Source organism: Desmodus rotundus, chromosome 11 (genome assembly GCF_022682495.2).
Source record: "Desmodus rotundus isolate HL8 chromosome 11, HLdesRot8A.1, whole genome shotgun sequence".
Taxonomy (NCBI): Eukaryota; Metazoa; Chordata; class Mammalia; order Chiroptera; family Phyllostomidae; genus Desmodus; species Desmodus rotundus.
The window spans coordinates 94,744,324-94,759,129 of NC_071397.1; the positions used below are offsets into that span (position 1 = coordinate 94,744,324).

The 14,806-nt window shown below is 47.5% G+C and overlaps 1 protein-coding gene across 3 annotated transcripts in view; it reads left to right on the forward strand.

The window, feature by feature from the left end:
• Positions 1-14,806, forward strand: part of TIAM2 (TIAM Rac1 associated GEF 2) — a 196,814-nt gene that overhangs the window by 64,251 nt on the left and 117,757 nt on the right. For all 3 annotated transcript variants that reach the window (XM_053913646.2, XM_053913645.2, XM_053913648.2), the window contains exon 2: positions 9,463-9,555. The gene's annotated coding sequence lies outside the window, so the exon portion shown is untranslated. The remainder of the gene's footprint in view (positions 1-9,462; positions 9,556-14,806) is intronic.

The following is a 14,806-nucleotide window of genomic DNA, read 5'->3' on the forward strand; positions in this document are numbered from 1 at the left end:
TCAGGTCATCCTTGTCTGAACCGCCCTCGCCCCCCGGGGTGGGGGCTCCTCCCTGACCTTCGGGGATGCTCTGGCAGGTGTCATTTCTGGGCAGTCTCTGCCCATCCCAGCCTGCTCTCGTGCTGTGGGTGTAGTATCTGCCTTGATCTCCTTGGAACTAGATTCCTCACATCTTCCAAACCTCTCTTTAGCGTTCTGTAGTTTGCTCCATTGTCGAGGTTGATGTTTCCTTTTAGGTCTGTTTTCTCTTCCCCTTTTAAGCTGGATCCAAACTGTATCTTTCTCTAGTTTAGTTCGATGATCTTAGTGGTCATTGCTGCAGAAAATCCTGGTTTCAGGTAGGCTCACTGGGCTTTTTGTTTTGTGTGTGGTGGCTTTCTTTTCTCCTTACCAAGGGGTCTCTGCCATGCTTCACAACACGTTCTTGCTGTCATCCCAGACATGGTTTGTAATGTCTCTTCTCCCTAACTCTGGGCCCTGTTGTAAGCCGTGCTGTGCCTGACTCCTGGGATCATGCATTCTTAGCGCCCAGCGATGCTCCTTGCTGTTATTGGGACTGATGTGTTACTGGATGTATGAGGGGGACCCCCCAAAAAAACAAACTCTGGATTTTATTTATTAAAAATTGTGTATTTATTCTTATGTGTTTTAACTTCAGTCACCTTCAAAGTACTCCCCATTTGATGTAATACACCTACTGAGACTTTTTTCCCACTGCTCAAAACAGTTTCTGAACTCGTCAATTTTGATGCCTTTTTGTGCTTCTGCCATTATTTGTTTCACCTCTTCCACATCAGCAAAACATTTTCCTTTGAGGACTTTTTTCATCCAGAGTAACAAAAAAAAGTTGCCGGGGGGCGAGATTGAGTGAATAGGGAGGGTGGGGCATGGGGTCATGCTGTTTTTGGTCAAAAACTGCTGAACACTCAGGGCAGTGTGGGCAGGTGAGCTTGTAAATCACCCACCATGAAATGAGCAAACATGTTGAAAACGTCTTCCCACAAAATTCACTGAAGCCGAATGCAGCCTCTCACAACAATGCCAGTTGGTACACTGATCCAGATGGGTTCCTAGAACACCCACCTAATGGGGGAAGCCTGTCCTACAGGGGGCCCACCCTCCAGAAGATAATTCCGGGGCATTTTGGGTCCCCCTGGTAAAATGACTTCCATGTCAGCTGCAGTCAGCCCAGCTGGAGGCTCCTATGGCCACAGTGTGAAACTGTGGGCTGCATTTGAATGGATCCCCGCCTTTGCTTCCTTCACAAAGTTCCTGATGTTGGTTTGCTTTTTGCCTGATTTTGAATTGCCCCAAAATGAAATGAAACAGCAGAAGCTCTGGGAACCCTTACATGTGCTTCTTTCTGCGGAATTCATTGTTGAACCAAAAACCAAAGCAGCCTTCTGTCGAGTTTTTTTCTCACCTTCCAGAAGGGCATTACCTGTGCCGAGGCTGCCGCTTCTGTTTGCTGGCATTGTTCATTCCCTTCTCTCTCATTTCCTTTCCATCGCCACGAGACCCGCAGGGGCTGTCTCTGAGAGCCGGTGCCTCTTACCTCACTGTGCTCCTTGCCAGTGGGAGGACAGCAAAACGTTTATGAAGCAGCGTGTTTAAAGGAGAATTTACTCCAAAACTTAGACATTATTTTTAGAAGTAAAATTGCCACATTTTGGGGGGCAGGTATGTAAGCATAGGTTGTCTTTTTCCTAAATATTTGACTTCTAGCAGAAGTTTGGGTAAAAACAACATGGCATCTTTTAGGTTCTGGTGACAGGAGAGTGCCGCGTAGTCTGCTGCTATGGAAACAGCGTCTGAAATACCGTTTCACAGCCTGACCGACACCCCAGGCTTGGGATCATTGGTTACGCTGTCTTTATAAGTGATCCTCTGGAAAAACCTCACAGCTTTCTTTTCCACGTTATGCCCCTTTTCAGCAGTTGACTAGCTGCAGAGTGAGGTCAAGTTATCCTTTGGAAAATGCACCTGACTCAGTCACCTGAGCTCTGAGGCAAAGGAAGGAGACCCCTTGATGGGTTACTTCCTGGGAGCCACTCGCATGCCCAGGCAGGAGGTGGATGCTGCCAGCCCTGCATGGGAGCTTCGGGTTCCCCGAGAGTCACTCCTTCCACAGGTGCTTGTTGAGGCTGTCCAATGTGTGATTCTCTACAGACGGTTCAGCATCCAGAACAGACTCAAACATACTTCCTGGCACCAAAGTGATGAATTAATTTTGTACTTGCCTTTTCAGGTAATGTACAAAAGTTTACTTCCTACTTCAAGGTCAGCAGATCCCCTTGTGTTTTCCCTTTTCACTAAGGAGCATTTGGATCCATATTGGAGTGTAGCTTCTACTTGTGTTTTCTTCTGTTCCTCCTGCCATCTTTTACAAGCTACTGCATTGGACTGATTGAATATTTAGAGCTACTTATTTGATTTCATTTGTTTACTTCTTTCATCCCTGTGCTTCTTCACCTACTGAAAAGGAATACTTGGCTCAGTCTAAGGATGGGGTAAAGGAAATGATCACATTGAAAAAACGCAAGCTGTTCTTATAATGAGTGAGTGGATAGCCTTTCCTTCAGTAGTTCTGTCAAAGGGGGACTGTTTCCTGTTACAGGGACAGCACCTTGCAATGCTTAGAGCTGTGTTGGTGAAACCAAATGGGGAGAGAAGGTGATAGACGGAGAGGGACAAAAAGACAGTTAATTGAGAGGCCCTTCCTCCCACTCCCAGGAGAGAAGAAGAGGAAGGAAGCGCTCTCCTGTCCTCCTCATCCAGGTGGTCTCCCCGCCCCAGGCAGTTCTCAGCTGCTTATGTAGGAGGTGACGGCCTGGCTCATCTGTGTTCCGCAGGCCTAGTGCTGCGCGGTCAGCGGGGTGCGAGCCTCCCCTGTTGCCGGATGCCTGTAGGTCTTGACCAGTGGTTTTGGATGTGGTAAGGGATTCTTATATATTGCAATTTCTCTGATGAAGAAAGTCACTCCCCGCCCATGCCTAGTCATTCAGTGAGTTCTGTCAAGTGGATAGGGGTCATCCCTCAGACTGGAAGCCACTATTCAGGGGTGGCTTCAAGACACCAACGCTGAATCAATTTCTTTTGTCTTGGCATGGGGTGGGACGGGGTTGTTTGTAGTGATTTCTCAGGTGCTGGAAAGTATGACCACAGGTGCCAGGTGGATATAGGGATCAAGGATACCAATAGGATGGATGCCTCATGTATGCCACCTAGTCATTCAAGTCAAGTGCCCCAAGAATGCCAAGTGTGAAGTCATGGCCTCTTCTGACCTGGCTGCGGAAATCCTATAGTGTCACTTTGGCTGTATCCTCATAGGTTGGAGCAGATTCAAGGGGGGAGGCAGCATAGATTGGCCCAGCCTCCTCCAGAGGAGGCATGTCAAAGAGGATGTAAACATGTTTTTTTTTTTAATCATCTCTTCTTTTTTATTGTTGTTCAAGTACAGTTGTCTCCATTTTCCCGCCACCACTTTCCTCCACTCCACCCACTCCCACCTCCCACCCTCAATCCTTCCCCCCTTCGGCTTTGTCCATGGGTCCTTTATACATGTTCCTTAACAATGCTTTCCCTTCTTTCTCCCATTATCCCCTCCCCCCTCCCCTCTGGTTACTGTCAGTTTATTCTTTTTTTTTTTTTTTCAGTTTATTCTTTATTTCAATGACTCTGGTTATAGTTTGCTTGCTTGTTTTGTTGATTAGGTTCCACTTATAGGTGAGATCATATGGTGTTTGTTTTTTACCGCCTAGCTTACTTCACATAGCATAATGCTGTCCAGTTCTATCCATGCTATTGCAAAGGGTGGGAACTCCTTTCTCTCTGCTGCATAGAATTCCATTGTGTAAATCTACCATAGTTTTTGATCCACTCATTTACTGGTGGGCACTTAGGTTGCTTCCAGCACTTGGCTATTGTAAAATGTGCTGCTACAAACATTGGAGTGTGTAGGTTCTTTTGAATTGGTGTTTCAGGGTCCTTAGGGTATAATCCCGGTAGTGGAATTGCTGGGTCAAAAGGCAGTTCCATTTTCAGTTTTTTGAGGAAATTCCATACTGTTTTCCACAGTGGCTGCACCAGTCTGCATTCCCACCAGCAATGTACTAGGGTTCCCTTTTCTCCACAACCTCGCCAGCACTTATTGTTTGTTGATTTGTTCATGTAGACATTTTTAAAACATTCGTAGGATCCTAGTGGAGGAAGACCTATTCTGCTTTACCCGAGACACTGCATATAACGCATTTTCGTGATGTGCACGTTACTCGGAGTGCATGTGGGTCTTAACCAAAGACTGGGCTCAGGGCCACACCTGTGAACTTCCTCAGCATCTTACCCTCTGGGTCACATTGTCGCCACACGGTGTTGTGACCGATGGCTTCACAGTCTGTGTGAGACCATTAGCAGGCTCTTGGCCACCATCGTATTCCCAACACTTAGCATATGCCTTGAACCCAATAGATCGATGTTCACCAGATACTTCTTGACTTGAACTTAATGAACTTAGTAACTGCCCTGCACACGGTCTATACCGTGCCAACTTTTGCATCTGGAGTTTTGTCCCTGGATACAGGAACCTTGTGGGAATTCTAAGGAAGACTTCCTCTAGACAGAAGGCAGCCTAGGGAATACAGTGGCCCACACGGATATACCCTGTCCTGTTCCAGCTGTTCAGTGATGTTGTGTGTGTGTGTGTGTGTGTTTGTGTCACACGAGCTGTTTGGGAAACAACAAGGGCCTCGCTGTGCCTTGGTTCATCATGTGCAGTGAACACGGGGCTCCATGCGTGTAGAAGTCTGTCACTTGGGGCAGATAGACTGAAACTTCCTATTTTCATTGTAATTAGTCTTTCTTGTATCCTGACTGTCTGACATTCTGTCGTCTCCTGGGTGACTGTGGAGGCTCCTTTTGTTAAGGGCAGCATCTGATTGCAGGAGTTCTTTGTGCAGGCCAGGTGTCAGTCACCGTGAGAGGCTGGGGAAAGCTGTGCTGTAATGAAGGCAAACGGCGTGTGGTGATGCAGTCTTACCTGACGCCTGGGCCTGGCGTCCCAGAGCGGTCTGCTCTTTATGTGTCTGAAACCTCCCCACGCCTGAGAGGCTGAGACAGTAGATACTCCACCTGCGAACGGAGACCCTGGAGGGAATCAGTGCGATGGCGCAGACCGGGGCCGCATGAGGGGTTAAAGGAGACAGGAGTCACATTTCTGCTCCCAGTCCCTTTCTGGCTCCTGGAGAACTTCCCACTTACTGGATTGGTTTACCACAGACACTGAGTTGAGTCTCTGATTGATAAGCTGTCTAGTTGATAGCAATGCTACGGTAAACCCAGAAGCTCTAAAACATGTTTTGTTTAGTTTTTTTCTTTTCAGTGAGATGGTGACAAAGGACTCAAAGTGAAGAAGGTGTGGATGTTAGGGAGAAATTTCTCAGTGAGAAGTGCATCCCTTTTACCTAGCTGGAAGAGGGGCAGCCTATCGTAAGGGCACAGGTTCAGGTAGATGCACCTTTCTCTTCCCCGGCAGTTTGTCCCTGACCTGTGCGTGTAGTTCTGCCAGTGCTGCAGGCTCTCCCAGGATCACGGGCAGCTAAAGGGCTGTAAACGCTGAGCCCTGTGAACCTGGTCCAGGGCTTGACAGTGAGCTTCTAGATGGATTGATGTAGCGTTCTTTAGGTGTGGCCTTCCTTTCTGAACTGTGATGCAGCTGGGGGTCCAATTACATCCAGCTTTTAGGGAAGGCTTGGGGGCCGAAGCTTCAGCGTTTGAAATCGAACAGCTTTTCATCACAAAACTCAAGGGAGAAAATGTAAGGTAGCATCAACTTTAATTAAAATTATGTCACGGTAGCAGACAAGCTCCGGGGCTCCGGGACGGGCTGGTTTTCAGGCTGAAAAGAGCAGGAGTGAAACTGTGCACGGATGACTCTGTCCACACAGGGTGCCCATGTGCTGTCGTAGACACAAGCACAGCGCTGTCCTAGATGTGGTTTACCTTCCCCCGCCTTGACTCTCATAGACGTAAACAGGCAGCAGGCCCGGAAGGTCCTTCCATGGTCTTACCTAATGCCTGGAGGAAGAGAATAGCTTGCCAGTGACACTCGTGAGAGAATACCCACTTGCTGAAGGTGGGTTATAGTTCATCCACCAGATGAGAGTTCATGGTGTACGCGACGCTGGCATACCTATGCGGCGTGGAAAAGGATGTGAAGAGGACACTGGGATCCAAGGAAGAGGACTTTGGCAGCCACCCAGTTGTCACTGGGATAAAGAACACTGTCTCCAGTTCTGGAACAGCTGATGTAGTTGTTTGGTGGTCTGAGTTTTAGTCCTAGATGTTTCCCACCGGGGATGTGGCAGGTCTCCTGTGTCCTTTCTGGGCCTCGCTTGCTTCATCTACCAGATGAGCAGGGTTCAAATCAGTGTGCTCCAAATGGAAACGTTCTGTAATCCTGCCTAAAGTTGTTTCAATCCAAAGTGATTCATAGTTGTAGTACTCGGGATTCTCTAGAGAACAATGAGCAGGAGCCTGTCTGCCTGTCTGTCTGTCTATTGGTGTATCAATTGGGAGATTTTAGGAATTGAGTCACATTATTGCGGGGGCTGGGAGTCTGAAACCCACAGAGCAGGCTGGCAGACAGGAAGTTCAAGCAGAAGTTCATGGGGATAGCCTGGAGTTCGAGTTCTGTGTGGCAGGAGGAAAAGCAGGCAAGGTTTCTGTGTTGCCTCTGGAGGCAGAATTCCTTCTTCAAACCTGAGAAAAACACCCTGAGAAACCTCAGTGTTTGCTTTTCAGGTCTTCACCTGATTGGCTGAGGTCCCTTCCCCCCCCCCCCCCGCCCCCCGCCAGATAGAGGGTAATCAGCTTCACTCAGAGTCTACTGATTTAAATGTTAGTAGCATCTACAAAATGCCTTCTATAGCAACCTCTGGACCGGTGTTTGACCACACAGCTGTGAACCACAGCCTAGCCAAGTTGGCACAATACGTTACCTCTCCCAGTAGTTAAGCTGGAACTTCCGCTTTATTTGTACGGTAAGTCATGGTGTTATGTGTCATGTACGCCCTGTGATGGGAAAGCAGCTGGTCTAAAGTTGTGTTGTATTTGCCATGTGATGCGTCGGCTCCTCTGTCCATCTGCTCATCGTACATTTATGCAGCCCCCATGTGTAAGGCACGGTGTCACACATCAGGAAACCAAAGAAACGTCAGATAGACCCTCTCCTTTCAAAGCCCTTATGTCTGGTCAGGAGCCCGGCAAGTTGAAGAGAGCGAGCTACACTGCAATTGCCTGTATTCGGCAGAGTGGTGGGGTGAAGGAGCGAGGGGGTGAAGGAGTGAGGGGGAACACTCGGCATCTCTGTGGGAGGATGGTAGGAGGTCAGGGAGGACTTCACAGAAGAGCAGACTTAACTGGGTCCTGAGGGAGAATTGGGGGTTCTCCAGGGAGGCATACCAGCAGGGAATGGCACAGGCAAAGGCATGGAGAATGAAAAACCGTCACCCTCATGAATGGTGAAGTGTTCAGAATGAGTGTTTGGGAAGCTTCCATCACATAGTAGGTGCTTGAGCCGCAATATCTGTCATTCGCACTGGGAAAATTTAAATGTGGCAGGTTTTATATTTTATAGCTCATTGGTTAGTAAAATACTGTCTGTTGGGCCATCAGCAAAATAGGACAGTTCTTGGCTTTTAAAAATGGTCAGTATAAAGGATTTAGAATCCACTGAAGCTTGTTCAATTTTACATTTTTACCATTTAAGCATATTTTCTTATGCATGCTGGGTTAATTACAAAGTGAATTAAAAGTTTATGTCTTTATAGGAATTATCTTATAAGCAGGCATTTTTGACCCAGTACGTGTCTAAAAATGTTCTCTGAACCATTTACATCATCTTGGGCAAGTCCGTCTACCTCTTTTAGCTTTGAATGCTCTCCTGTAGTGACAGGGAGTTGGGCTGGATTTTAAAGGCTAGTCTCTGGTCCTGTATCTCTGCTGTGCCTCGTGACCGAGGTGCATTTCTATAGCCTGAATCTTTGTGATAAGCAAACATTTCCCACTAGCACCTGTTTACAATGAATGTAATGTATGCTACTTCAAGCACTTCCTGAACACTTTATTATTTTATGTACATTATGTACGAAAAGTAGCCCCGAAAAGTAGCCAATGTCATTTCCATTTTATAGCTGAGGGAACCAGAGGCTCAGACCATTTAAATCACCAGGCTGGGCTCACTCACGTGGAAATGGGCGTTGAACCTCAATCTTTTGGCTCTAACGGCTGCCTTCTTTATCAAGACTGGGGCCCTCAGTACACGATTATTACCAGAATGTCATATCTTGTGTACGTAGCAGAAGTGAAATACTGTCTTATAGAAAGACAGGCCTTATTCCCTGAAGGCAGTCTTAACATTTGAGACAATTCTGGTATGTTAGCTAATGGGGCCGTGATTGTTAATGTATCACTGGAGACCATACCAAACAGGAAGAAGGTGGTATTCATAATAAGAGAGGACCCAGAAACCTGCTGCTTAATGAGTGACAAAACCTGATCCTCCACCTAACCCACTTGCCTTTGGATGCTGCCCCACTGCCTGTCTCCCTTGAACGCCAGTTCTTATTAGGGTCCTGGCTGGTCCCTCTGCCAAGGGGTCAGTGGTCCCTCTGTTAGGGATCATTTCCCCAACTTCACAAGAGCATTCGGATCTCAGCCTCATTACTGTCTCAGGGAGCCATTTCCTGAGCTTCTGATTTAAATTGGCCCCATGTCACTGTCTCATCACCCTGGGTCTTCATTGCAGGTACCACTTTAGGATATTTTTCTTATTTGTTTATTTACCTATTTGTTTCAACTGATCCCTCCCATTTGAATGAAGCTCAGTGAGAGCAGAGATTTCCTTATTCACTGCTGTATCCCCACCTCTGGACTAGTGGTTTGATTGGAGTAGGCTCTGTCTGTCCATCCATCCATCTACCCATCCATCCATCTCTTTCCTCTTCTTCCCTCCCTCCATGCATCTGTTTATAAAGTGGCTTGGCCATAGGAAGTTACAGGATGAAGCAGTAAATCTACTCCAGTTAGGATGTGGGAAGACCCTCATATTTCCTCTGTAGCAGGGGTCGCCAAGCTCCGGGCTGTGGATTGATACTGGGCCAGACCTGTTAGGAACCAGGCTGCACAGCAGGAGGTGAGCTTGAATGTAATGCACTTGAATCATCCTGAAACCATCCTTCCGACCCCCGGTCTGTGGGAAAACTGTCTTCCACAAAACCAGTCCCTGGTGCTAGAAAGGTTGGGGACCGCTGCATTGGTAATGACTTCACCCTTGGCTTTTCTGTCCGACACTCCCTCTTAGTATCCAACACAGGACACGACAGAATGCTGAGAAACTGAACGTGAATTACAAAATTCTCCCGAGAAGCTGTTTCTCACCCCCCTGTTTCTGTTTTCTCTTGCCAGGGCTTTGTGCTTGAACTACAAAGACACGTCTTCAGCCAGCTCTTTCGGGATGAAGGAGCAAGTACCTAAGTGCCATCCACACGTCCTCTAGGGGTAAGTTCCAGGCACTTGCGCATCTCAAGGGCAATAACACACGCCAGTCTGTATTTCTTGTGTGTCTGCTTCCCATGCAACTCTGTTAACCGCCCTTTGTACATGGCCCTGAGTGAGGAAAGCCAAACTGGGTTCCTCAGGCGCTGGCAACTGAGGTTCCTGCGGGGAATGGGCTGCGAGGCTGCGTGGCTCATTACAATGCACCAGGGCCTGGTAATGCTGGGTGATCCTCGCTATGTGGAAAGTGTGGGAAACCGCACGCCCTTCCACTCTGGGAGTGGAGGTGAGCCGTGGCAGCATGAGAAGGGGTCACTTCCTTCTCTTAGGTGTCAATTGCTGATAGAGCCCACACTTGAACTCCAAACCAACTAGCACCCCCTGCTAAGTAAAGAGCAGGTCTAGAGTCTGTAATTTCAAGCTGGAGCTGTAAGATTGGGTAAGTTCAAGAGACTTGGACCCTAAGAAACCACGGAGGAAAGGCATGGTTCCACCTGTGTGTTAAGGCTGTTTCGTCCTGACTGAGCCGTTGTTCTAGGCACGTGTGTTGGTGTTGCAGGGTAGGTACTAAAGCGGGAAGGCCGGCCACTTTCCCCAGCAGTATTTCCCACACTCCTCGGAAGTGTGTGCGGTGTCCGCTGACACACACAGACACTTGCTTTCTGGACAGCGATTCGACCTGTCTTTCCCAGGCCACTTCAGGTCCTTTGCTTCTCAACACAGGGGGCTGCCTCCGAGAGACCATCTCGACCATATAATCTACAGTGGCCGTCCAGCCACTCCTCCAGCTCTACAGCTACTATGTTACTGTATTTTAATTCTCTGCAAAATGCTGGTTTCTTCCTTGCGTATGTGTCTGCTCGTGGCCTTCACTGGAGCAGACATCCCACAAGCACGGGACCCTTGTCTGCCTCATTCCTCATGTAGCTCCATGGCCCAGACCAGTGTCTGATCACAACAGGTATTTTTTGACTACATGTGTGACGAGTTTAACAGTTAAATGGAGCTTTCACGAGTGTAGGTTCATGAAACAGTCTTTCCTATAAGTCAGCCAGGCATCTGCTTGGCCTGCTGAGCAGCCTGGTACCAAGGAATAGACAAGAGCCACACACAGTAACTATGCTATTTATGCAGCTTTTACTGAATGCAGATTCACTCAAAGTAGAGCATCAACATACATTATATTCTACTCACACTCTGACAATCTAAGAGAAACAGAACACACACACAGCCATCAATGGGGGATAATGAGCCTGAGCCCCAGAGTCTCGGTCTGCAGGTCCAGGAGACAGCACGGTGGGCAAGGGAGTTGTCAGCGTCCTGCAAGGGAGGGTCTCTGGAGCCAGGTGGGCAGCAGGGCAGACAAAGTCCTCAGTCCAGCAGGGCAGGGCCTCTGGTGGGCGGTGATGAGGGAGATCACTGTGGCGTGGAGCAGCGTTGTTCTGGGGTGTGGTGCTCGGCTGTCTCAGCAGTGGTCTGGAGCCTGCCTCAGTTACACCTGGAAAGTGGTGCACTCCCCCCGTCTGGGTCTTTTCAATAAGTGTCTTGGCACCCCTGATGCTAGGTATGGAATCTGCCCAGGGGCCTATGGGTGCTACATGGCTGTTCTGCTTGGCACCCCTGCTGGCAAGTGGGGAATTTCCCCAGGAGCCTCTCTGTGGGTGGTCCCGCTCTGCAGACAGGGCTGCTCTGACCACGTGTGCCAGTATCTTAGGTGTGTCTCCTTGCCAGATGTGTCTGCTCTGATTTAAGTAGTTCCGTCTTGAACCAAAGTGTCATGGCTGACTGGGAGCCATCTTGGTTGACACGAGTGACTCCACTTTGTTTTACATACTTGATGCCGTCTTGACTGGAACAATGCCGTTTTATTGGTTGTGCTCTCCATGGAAGCTCACTGTGTAAGATGCTCAGTGTCATGTGGTGAGAAATTCATTAACGTTGGAGGAGATACTGAAGATTCATTATTTGTTTTAAAATATATTTCAGGATATGGTCCCTGGTTGGGGGTGTGTGAGAGGCAACCAATTGCACATCAACATTTTTCTTCCTCTCTCCCTTCCTTTCCCTCTCTCTATAAAAATAAATAAAGCCTTTAAAAAAAAAGTTTTCAGAATTTAAAATTTTCCTATTGGTGTTTCATCTGTTTACTAAGTTCTTAAAAATGTGAGTTCCCTCCTAGAATTATCAAGTTTAACATTGGATTCTACATAAAGAGGATGTTTTCTAACATTTCTGGGCTTATCTGCAAATATAGTACATGCTAAAGTTAGAAATTTTCATGACAGTTGTAACCTTTGTGTTGACTGACCTCTGTGTCACCTACACTAGAATATTCAAAAGGAATGTCCAGTTAGCCTTGGAAGGGTATTTCGTTTGTACCTTAATGAAGTTCAAAAACCATGACTGAACTGCACCTATTTGAAAAGCCTAAAGTCTAGATTTTTGGAGAGTCAGGCTGCCCAAGTTCTTGGAATCCTGTCTCGGCGACACTTGCTGGCTCAGTGACCCTCAGGCAGGTTATTTAACCTTTGGTGCCTCAGTTCCTTCTTCTGTAAAATGGGGCAATGAAAGCATTTCCTTGATTGTGGGAGTGATTGTGACTTTGTTTATATCATGTTATGTAAATTTCTATTTATTTAGCGTATATTCACATTTTTGTATAGTAAATGCATCATCTAGGTTTAAAAACAATGCATTGGAAGCTGTTGGTAAGATGGGGACACAGCTTTGAGGATTTGTTTTTGCATTACCTGGACACACACGGTCCACTCCAGGGGTCACCAGAAGGAATAGACTGGCCTGCAATTATTTGTCAGTTTAATAAGTTATGATGATAAAACCTTGTAAATACGCCGTTGTCCACATGTATAGCAATGCTGTCTGTCTCTTTGGTAGCAGACAGATGTGCTTTGGGTTTTTCGTTGCACTGGTTTTGTGGCCTTCAGCAAGCCTTGAGTTTGCTGAGCCTCAGTTTCTTCATCTGCAAAGCAGTGATGTTAGTACAAATCAGAGAGGGTTGCTGTGAGGGTTAAATGGGAAAATATACGTAGTTGTCCTGGCACAGTGCTTCTTAATCCTGTTCCTTCTTTCTTTCCTTCCAGACCTTAGCTCTGAGAAGGATACTTATATTCAGAGGGATGTGCTCGAGGTTAGGAGTGTTTGCAAAGAGTGTCCTAAGATAATGATGAAGGGAACAAAATGTTTAGCATGAAAAGCAGTAAGCTTAGTGGAGGGCCCAGTACCTGTCCTCAAGTATCTGAGAGTGGTCACAGGTAAGGGGAACAGGGACAATGAGGTGAAGTGTTAGGACCAATGAGGAGCAATAAAAGGAAGCCACTTCGCATGGAAGGGAGGACAGTCGTAGGTGCTGTGGGAAAATGGGGTGGGTGACCTTGGTAGTGAGCTTCCCAGGGCAGATGTTGTGTCCGGAGGCTGGCTGGCTGCCGGTCAGGAGTTCTGTGGGAAGGAGTCTTCCACGCAGCAGGAAGGTGGGTGCTGTGGCCCCTTCTGTAGCAAGGGCCCCTCTCCAGAGTCCTGTCTGCACAGCTAGTTGTCTTGGCCAAGTTGGTCGTGTAGAGGCGTGTCCCCAGAGACCGGGGATTTAGACTTCAGAAATACTTCTTTGGATTTCAAATGTCCCTGTTTGCGTTTCATCATTGGTCTCAGAAGTTGCAAACTGGTGGGCTTCTGGCTGGTTCCGGGCTGTGGAGGAGCTTGGTTAGACATGCAAGATGTGTCCCTGAGAAGAGTTTTAAGGATATCTGAGTTAGGTGTCTTCCTCTAATAGTGGAGAATTTTACATCAAAGCTGTATTTTCAGTGTTTCTTAAAAATTGTGGTTTAGCTGGCAACATAGGGTTCTGCCGTCCCAGGAGGGGCTGGGTGGCTGCTGTCCCCTGTGGATGGGTCACGCATGGTCCAGTGGCTGCAGTCCCCTCCATGGCATGCAGAGACCACAACACGTAGTTTTTTTCATTGATCTAATTTGTTCTTCTTACAGTAGAATTAGGAGGAAACTGAAAAAGTTGTATCTGCGTCTGTATTAGTAGTGGAAAAACTAAAGATATTTCTGTAGAGTCTCATATTTCAAGAAAAATAGAACCACGAGGGTGTTGTGTGCTGAACACTTGTACAAATTTAATTTGCAAACAAACGGTTTCTGTGTCTTAAGAATACAGGACTCAGTCCTGCTTCATTCGCCCCTTTTAAAGAGCCCTGAAGGCTTCAGAGTGTGACCCCTACTATGGACAGCAACATTTTCTGTGTTCAGGAAAATTGTTTTAATTCTAGGCCAACTTCTCCCTTTCAGCACCCAAATCCCTCTCTGTCCCTAAGATCAATGGTGGATCTCCTAGCTCGGTGAAATGGGAACAGTGTGTAATTTGCACACCCATGTGCACTCTCGAGCTAGGTTCCATTCTGCCTTCTCCAGTGGACCCCCAAAAGTCCCTAGACTTTCTGGCACCAAACAGATGAGGGTGTGTCACCTCATTTACTCTGAGTGGGAATTCCAGGAGAACTGTGCGCTTAGGCTGCTAAGGTACGGGCTGACGTCCGAGGACTCTGCGTGTGCAGTGACTTGTGGTGGAGAGCGTAATCTGGTCTTGTTTGCTGCTGCTGTTTGACACGGGTGGTTCTGCCTCCACTGTGAAGATAAACTGGAAGGGAGGGCAAGGGCAGGGAAGCACCAGGAAAATGGGCTTCTGTCGTTCGTAGGGTGATTGGCCAGAAGAGAGGAGTGGGATGTGTGTTGATAACACGGAAAGACTGGACTTAATTAGTGGAAGGGTTTTGGGACGAGTGATTGGAAGCCCCTGATTTGGAGGAGGCCTCATCCGTCAGCTGGTTGACAGTGGAATGTGTTCCCTAATGGAGCTGTGAATGCCCATCACTACGTAGGCGGAGGAGCGGGGCCCATCTGTCAGGCTACTGTGGGAGGCTCTCAAATTGGAAGCAAGATTGGGCTGGATAGGTGACCTCTACGTCTCTTTGAAAACTGCGATTGAATTATTCTGTGAATTAAACCGATTAGGAACCTTTCAGCTTAAACTGTTTCACTTCAGTCCGTAAAAAATAAACATTGTGAGTCGGGTGAGAGACTGGCTGTGACTCTTTAATTACATTTAGTCCTGGGCAGGTGACTTTGCTGTCTTAAATGTGCCAATGTAACCCTGCAAAAGTGTTACAAACAGATGTGTCCAGTGGCCGGTGTTTACAGGCCAGGGTTTTACAAGCATATTTCCTAAACAATTTTT